Genomic DNA, 8,832 nt, shown 5'->3' with positions numbered 1-8,832 from the left:
GACTGTTTATTTTTAGACTATATTCCAATATTTAATAATAGTGGTATTGTAATTTTGAAATTTTTTATGTTTTGTGGTACAGAGAAAACTAGGAAATAAATGACTAGGGACCCAGATTTTCAGTGGAAATAAAAAGGTACACAAATAGAACATCAACAAAGAAAAATTGTAATGTTAAATGTTAATTTGAAATATCAATGAAAATTAATGGGTTTTTTTTAAAGGTATGTAGGTAGATCACTGTCCATTACCCTTGATGCAGTATCATCCTTTAGTAATGAGCATCACTAGTCCAATCATTTTGATTTCCATATGCTATTTCCCAGCTAAAGAAACCAGGACTTTCTGGAGAAATGGTTTACGTACAAGGTGAGAGCAGAGTATCTTCTTGCATAGAAAGCACAGGAGTGCTCAAATATGACACAAACCAACTGAGAGGAGCCATTACTGGCAATATCTGGCCTAATTTAAATATCAAGAAGAATAAGGACTGTAATTCATTGAACAGATTGAATAAATAAAAATCCACAAGTCTGGGATCCCTGGGTGGCTCAGCGGTTTGGCGCCTGCCTTTGGCACAGGGTGTGATCCTGGAGTCCCGGGATCGAGTCCCACATCGGGTTCCTGCATGGAGCCTGCTTCTCCCTCTGCCTGTCTCTGCCTCTCTCTCTTTCTGTGTCTTCCATGAATAAATAAATAAAATCTTAAAAAAGAAAGGTTCCTTCGGCAGCAGCATGGAGCACAGAAAAGACTTGAGAAATTGCAAGACGACACGCTGTGGTGGTTCAGGTAAGGAACTCTGCAGTGAGGTGGAGAGGAGGCAACAGCTGTGGAATTTATTTGAGAGGCAGAGTCAACGTGACTTAGGAAGAGTAGAAGGAATGCAGAGATATCCAAACCCTTTACTTAATGGATGAGGAGTAGACAGATTGAGTTACTTGTTTAAGAATCAAAATTTAAGGGATCCCTGGGTGGCTCAGCGGTTGAGCATCTGCCTTCAGCTCAGGGCATGGTCCTGGGGTCCTGGGATCGAGTCTCACATCTGGCTCCCTGCAGGGAGCCTGCTTCTCCCTCTGCCTATGTCTCTGCCTCTCTCTCTCTCTGTGTGTGTGTGTGTGTGTGTGTCTCTCATGAATAAATAAAATCTTTTTAAAAAATCCACAAGTCTGTGCTTATATTAAAAAACAAAAGACTCCAGAGCCCCAGAGTCACAGCCAATTCCTACTGCAGTCCCACATTTGCCCACCTCCTCTTTCCTTTCAACCTGACAGATGCCACTGTGCCTTTCCCCAAGGACTTCCCGGCTAATGGAGTGGCCGCTGCCACCAACAAGACCATGGTAGTGCTGGTGGTCAAGCTGCTGCTGCAGATGTAGCATGCCAGCAAGCAACTCACCACAGAGAAGCAATACAAGGGCATATATACTACCTGGTTCATAACCCCACAGAGCACCGAGTTCCGTCCTGCCTGGTAAGTTGGCCAATGTCAATGGATACTTCCCTGCTCAGGCTCTCAACTTTGCCTTCAGGGATGGATACAAGCAAATCTTCCTGGGTGTGGCCAAGAGAGCCCAGTTCTGGCACTATGCAAGGAATCTGGCATCGGGTTGGTGCCACTGGGGCCACATCTTTGTGTTCTGTGTATCCTCTTGATCTTGCCCTTACCAGTCTAGCAGTGGATGTGGGCAAAGCTGGAGCTGAAAGGAAATGCAGAGGCCTCGGTGACTGCCTGATTAAGATCTACAAATCTGGTGGAATTAAGGGCCTATAGCAAATTTAACATATCTGTGCAGGATATTCTCATCTACCGAGCTGCCAATTCCAGATCTGTGACACTGCAAAGGGAATGCTTCTAGATCCCAAGGATACTTCCATCTCCATCAGCTGGATGATCGCACAAGCTGTCACAGCGGTTGCTGGGTTGACTTCCTCTCCATTCAATACTGTTGTGGCCTTACGATGTGATGGTGCAGTCAGGGCACAAAGGAACTGACATCATGTATATACAGGCACGCTTGACTGCTGCTGGAGGAAGATTGCTCTTGATGAAGGAGCCAAAACTTTTTTCATGGGTGCCTTGACCAAGGTTCTGAGAGGCATGAGTGGTACTTTTGTGGTTGCCTTGTATGATGAAATCAAGAAGTTTGAGTAACTTATTTCCTAGTTTTCGCCCCTCGTGAACAGGTATGTTGTATCATATATGTTAAACATTCTTGACAGACTGTTGGCTATTTATCAACGGCAACTATTTACTGGCTGAAAATGGGAAGTAATAGTATTCACCTGACCAGTTTTCTCTTAAAGCCATTTCCATGATGATGGGACTCAATTATATTTTTTATTTAAGTCACTCCTGATAAATAAGTTTGAAGAAATAAAAAAAAAAATCTGAAATAAAAAAATAAGTAAAAATTTAAAAAACCTGAAATTAACCTATTTGCCAGCATTAAAGATGATAGGTCATCTTCTTATTAAGAAAATCAGTAATTTAAGGGTAACTAGAATTTATCCTCCATCACTGGAAGGAAGTATAGTGCATTGTCAATTGACAAAGGGAGGTTTTTAAAAATGTCTTGAAACAGACATGCCTAATAATGAATGAAGGAGAAATGTCAGAAGCAGAAAATTATCCATATGACAAACTTCAATGAGATATATTTAGGCAAGAATCATCAATAAATACTAAACCATTAAGTAAAAGTTTGGGGGTGGGGAATAGGATATCTGCAGTGTGAGATGACCTGGCAATGACAAAGGGAAAACATAAGTGTACAAGGGAAGAAATCTGTCACCACCTTATTCTAATGATCAAATTAGTATCATTAATGGTGAAGCTGTGAGAGAGCACAAGCCTGTTGAAACGATACAGTATGAATTATGCAGATTACCTAGGTCGTGTCCTTACCAAAAATATTTACTCTGACTCTACTGGTCTAGTATCTTCACATGGTTAATGTCATGAGTAAAAGAATCTAGATTAAAAGAAACATCATAAGTCATGCATGGTTTTATCATAGAAGAAACTGCTATAGTTGGTCTTTTGGAGACAATGGAAAGTTGTATTATAGACTAGTTAGCAAATTATATATTTGTTTATCTTTTTATATATTGTTTATATTTTGGGGTGCAATACGGTATCATAAGGAAATACTGTTATTTTTAGAAGATATTTGCTGAATTGTTTGTAATGGAAATGTCATAAGACTGCATATTACTTTAAAATCGTTCTGCAAAAGTTTGATAGGTGATAGAGCATATATAGTAAAAGGGCAATGGTTTTTCAATGTGAGCGATAGACATAGGATTTACCATTCTTTCAAGTTTTCTGTGCAACTAAAAACATTTATAATAAAAATTTATAAGATTATCATTTTATAGCATCTACTTTTTAATATCCCAACAGTCACTTGTTTCTAAGGCATGGCCAAGCTTGCAGCTGGCCAATGATCCCACCGAGAAAAAAACCAAAAGAGGTAAACCTCAAAAATCCTCTAACGAGTCAAGGCATCAAAGAGTTGCTGATACAGCATGATAGCTGACTTTTGCAGCCGCTTTTGCTCTGGGAGATATTTGCCAAATCTGGGCTCAGGGCAGGAGGCTGTGCACCTGGACTTTGCTTAAGCACAGGAGCACTGCTGGGGGACAGAAAAACCAGAGACCTTCGGTGGTCTCGTGGAGAGACAAAACCAAAGACTTGAAGGGCTGATGGCCAGGTAGTAACAGAAACGCAGAGAACCAAGCCTAATGCATAGGCTAGCCTCTCCCCAAGACATTTGTCAAATTCTGGTTCTGTAGAGGGCATTAGGCTAAAAGCCAAGAAGAAACCTGCTAACAAGCTGAATGGGGTGTTCTGCAGTCTCCCTGCGATGTGTGTGGGGATTCAAGTTCAAGCCCACCAGGGGACAGTGCCCCAGTGAACACACTAGGCTCTTGGTTCAAAGATCTTAAAAATTATCCTTTGTATACAGAAGAAAATTAGAGGTGGACAGAACCTTTGAGAAACTGCAACCAGTCTTAACTCTGCCTAATTCCTGGCTGGATCAGAGGAATCAGCTATTACCCTATCTGCTGATAGAGATAGAATGATAAAGCCTCTGAGAGCAATTAATGTCATCTGGATCCTTTACAATGACCACCACAGGTCTCAGTGCCACATAAAGATGACAATGCCCAGAAGCAGAATAAGAAATGTCCCTTTATGTGCCTCTTTTAAAGAGCAAGGGGAGGGGTGCCTGGGTGGCTCAGTTGGTTAAGCAGCAGCAGATTCTTGGTTTTGGCTCAGGTCATGATCTCAGTGTCATGGGATTGAACCCCTTGTCAGGCTCTGCACTGAGCACAGAGTATGCTTGAGATTTTCTTTCTCTTTCTGCCTGCCTTTCCCCCAACTCACACTCCCTAAATGAATGAATGAATGAATGAATGAATAAATAAATAAATAAATACATACATACATACATACATACATACATACTCTTTAAAAAAAAAAGAGCAAGGAGATATTTCCCTAAACCTAATCCCTGACTTCTCCTCACATCTTCTTGCCAGGGCCTACCTTAATCATAGGGCAAGGATGATGAGATGCTTAAACTGATCAGGGCTCATCATTCCCCTTACTCCCAATGGCTCTGGAGAGGGACTCAGCCTCTTTAGAAAGACATGGTCTCTTAGAGGAGGATGAACTTAATCAGACTCTATTAGCAAGAAAAGAGGGAACACTAAATAGGCAACCAACCATGTTGCCACAACATCTAGCAGCCGTTAGTATGGGACCTCAGGTAAGCTATTCAATCTCTTTGAGCTACAATTTTCTCATCTGTAAAATTTAGATAATACCTCAAAAAGGCTGCTACATATATTCAATTAAAAATATATAAAATATATCATTTTATTTATTTTTAAAGATTTTATTTATGTATTCATGAGAGAGAGGCAGAGACACAGGCAGAGGGAGAAGCAGGCTCCATACAGGGACCCTGATGTGAGACTCCAAACTGGGACTCCAGGATCACACCCTGGGCTGAAGGGAGGCGCTCAACCACTGAGCCACCCAGGGGTCCCAAATAGGTCATTTTAAATATATTTTAAGCATATTTTAAATTATGAAATGTCTAGCTTATTTTTAGTGATTCAATAGTGTTGGCTAATATTGTTTGCCATGGTTTTGAGTCCCTTCTTTAGACATCTTTCACATGTCAGTGTTTTTTTGTTTTTTTGTTTTTTTTAATTTTGTTTATTTATTCATGCGAGACAGAGGGAGAAGCAGGCTCCCTGCGAGGAGCCCGATGTGGGACTCGATCCCGGGACTCCAGAATCATGCCCTGGGCCAATCATGCAATCATCCCGGGACGCCCAACCGCTGAGCTACCCAGGTGTCCCTCAGTGGTCTTTTTAAGCATGACTACCCAATTCCAATCCATGTGTCAGTGTGTGCTGAATGGCCCAGACAGTAGGACTAGTATCTATCTCGCTCTTCCTTCTCAACATGCTATTCTGACACCTGGAGAGGCATCTCCAGGAAAACAGGCCTCAGAGTGTGAACTAAGGCCCACAGGGAAGACAATTCTTTCCCCGCCATCACTCACGCTCTCTCTCTCTCTCTGGTGCCCCAATTCTGCCTTTAACCGAGTGTATTAATTTCTTATTAATTTCTTTCTTTTCAATTAATAAAAGTACAGGATTCAGTGGTAAGTGATATACGAACCACAGGACAAATGGCACATGCTCTAAGAGTTCCATTTTTTACTGAGAGATTTGGGAGGGGTGGGGATGGAGAGTTAAATAATTTAATAAGATTTATTCTGAAATCAAATTCAATGAAAGTAATTATTACTTCATTTTAATACCAAAGTAGACGCAATATGGAAAACACAAAACTTCCATGGATCTTACAAACACAATGCAAGGTTTGAGGAAAATTTCCCTTTGGAATGACTGTCCATTTTCCTCTGTCACTACTATAGGAAAGGTTTTATGCTTTGTGCTTCTGATTAAAAGCATGTTCTGAACTTTCTCTTTTTAAGGAAATACTAGGAGTCCCTACTGAGTTTGGCATAGAATTTTTTCTTTGAATAACAGGAGTGATGGGAAAGCATGCTAGCAAAGGATACCTGTGGGGGAGGTGTCAGTCCCTGAAGTGCTTCAGGATAAAGGTCTCAACGCAAGCAGAGAAGGAGCAGTAGACACTGTTTTGCCAGGTTTAGCCACTCTCACAGGTTTAGCAAAATCTGATGAAGCAATAAGGAGTAGATGCTAAGCGTGTGGACAATGGCTTGTGGTTGTGCCATCTGCTGTTTTTATCACCCTGGCCAGTGTGCTTTGTGCTCCAGGCCTTGGTTCTTTCTACTGCCCCAAGGGCACAATGGCGCCTCCCTTCTGTGCTCACAATGAGATCAGGTGAAGGAAGCTGACATAGGCAAAGTACTGAGTACAGATCCTGGCACAAAGCAAAGTATTTAATAAACGTGATATAACCTATAAAGCTTACTTTACCAACTCAAAGGCCCCAAAAGCTTCTTTTTTGTAACTACTGAACTTGTATCTATGAGCAAGGATTCTGTGATCACAGGGAATGCTATTCCTCCCCTACTGGGGAGACATGCCTAGCTGTGGTAAGTCTAACACCAGGGGGATGGATATTTTGTGCAATGAATTATCCCAAGATAATCCAGCCTTATCTTTGGTTCTATAATTCATTACTCCTGGTAACCTGCTTTGAAACAGGAGAGAAGATGATCTCTTTGCTAGTTAGTATAACCAAGTGAGCTGGATATAAGCAGGTTGGAAGTAACAAAGATAAATCAGACATAGACCCACTTTTAAAATAACTTACCCTCAAAAAAACAACAACCCAGAAAAACCAAAAAACAAGCAAACAAAAAAAAAACTAACTCACTCTTCAGAGATAAGGCATGCCAGAATCTATCATAGCAGGAGAGAAAGTGCGAAGTGTCCCAAGGTTACAAATAAAATACCTTGAAAGTTACAGAGAAACCACATGTTGTCTCCACTTCAAATCCAGATTAGTTACAAATGAAGGGGAACAAGATTTAAAGGATAAATATTTTCTTTTTTTTTTAATATTTATTTATTAGAAAGAGAGGGAGTGAGAGAGCGCAAAAGCCAGGCAGGGGCAGAGAGAGAGGGTGAAGCAGACCCCTCTGCTGAGCAAGGAGCATGACTTGAGGCTTGATCCCAGGACCATGCGATCATGACCTGAGCTGAAGGCAGATGTTTAACTGACTGAGCCACCCAGGCGCCACTAAAGGAGGAATATATTCGTCAAATTATATTTGCAAGAAATAGACACTCATTTGCTTTAATACAGTACGGCTGCTGTCTTGAAATTCTTTAAAAATTTTTAAAGTAGGGGTCAGGAAAGTAGGTTGGGAAGCAGACAGCATCCAGGATCCACCAGAGCGCAGGTGACAAGTTAGTTGCTTGCAGGGCCCTGGGTTCCTCCATGCATGCCTACTATTTCTGCTACTATCAATGAATTACCTCACATTTTACTGCATTTATCTTTTGGATTTTGCTTAATTGTGGCTTTTGTTCACTCATAACCTCTCAAAGACCTGTTGCCTCATGGCCTGTTCCCTGCACTCTACTAACTGTGCAGTTCTTTCTTTAGCTTACAGGAACCTGCCTCAGAGAGACTGTGATACAGCAATCGTGCACTCAGTCCTTCCCACAGCCCTCTGAGGAAAATACTGCCATTACTTCCATTTTCCACACGAGGACCCTTGAATTATTATACGATAGTGGTAAAAGTGACATCATACATAGGAATCAAGTGCTCTCAGAGCAAATAAAAATACTTGAACAACTACAAATTTGCTGGCTATATTTATGATTTCCAGGAGGAACTAACAACTGAGGTGAGGCTTTAAAGATCAAAAGCATTTTTTTCGGCTGAGAAAGACAGGGGATTATTCCAGGCAAAGGGAACAACATTAGCAAAGGCATAGAGAAAGAGAATATGTTCCTTCTGGACCAGACACATTGATTGGGGCTGAACCTGGAGTTCCCAGGGGCTAGTCTCTGAGACAGAGGTGGTGTGGGGAAAGAGATGGGAATTTAACTTGAGGTCGTGTATAAGAATGTGGATTATCCCATAGAAGACCACAGGGTATTAGATATTGGGGGGGATGAGTGGCATGAGCGGTTGTTTATAAAAGAAAACTTTAGCATAAGAGCGGAGCATCAGGAGGAAGCAGGGTTGAGGCAAGGAAGCAACGGATAGGAGAGGCAGTAATGGTTTCAATGGTTTGAACTGGTGCCATGAGGAAACTACTGCAACATGCACGCCAAGGGGAACCCTGACAGAAGTTACTGAGCCCTTGCAAAGGTGTCAGGACAGAATTCAATGTGCTCAGAACTGATGGGGAGGCTCCGTGATGACACAGGGATGGGCAAGGGTCAATGGTGACCACTGGAAAAGAGAGTGATTAAAATCAACGTTTTTTTCATCTTAATGACAATCAAAGAATCCTAGTCAAAATGCTCTGCTTTGGCTGATGGGACAGGGGATCAGGAGTAGTGAAAGGCCTGGGAGAAGTTGAAAAGGAATTTAATTCTTCCAGTTTTGTCAGAGCTAGGGAAGCGGCAGGGTAGGCGACGGACCAGTATGGTTGCCAACAACTTCTTGGCGTTTTCTCTGGCTTCCCCACTGCCTGGAGACTAGACTCTCTCACAACATCCATTTTCCAGGTACACTGCACTTCTTCACCAGCGTGATAAATTAAATTCCTTTTTAGCTTTGATTTTCTTCATACCCACAGGAGACTACAGTGTGCAAAGTACAAAGTCAGCCGGTCTGACTTACAAGAGGCTGGGA

General features: G+C 41.7%; 1 pseudogene; it reads left to right on the top strand.

The window, feature by feature from the left end:
- The first annotated feature begins 734 nt into the window (after window positions 1–734).
- LOC100684410 lies at window positions 735–2,173 on the top strand (annotated as a pseudogene).
- The last annotated feature ends 6,659 nt before the right edge of the window (window positions 2,174–8,832 follow it).

This window comes from Canis lupus, chromosome 18, assembly GCF_011100685.1.
Source record: "Canis lupus familiaris isolate Mischka breed German Shepherd chromosome 18, alternate assembly UU_Cfam_GSD_1.0, whole genome shotgun sequence".
Classification (NCBI taxonomy): Eukaryota; Metazoa; Chordata; class Mammalia; order Carnivora; family Canidae; genus Canis; species Canis lupus.
This window is presented reverse-complemented; position numbering and strand designations above follow the sequence as displayed.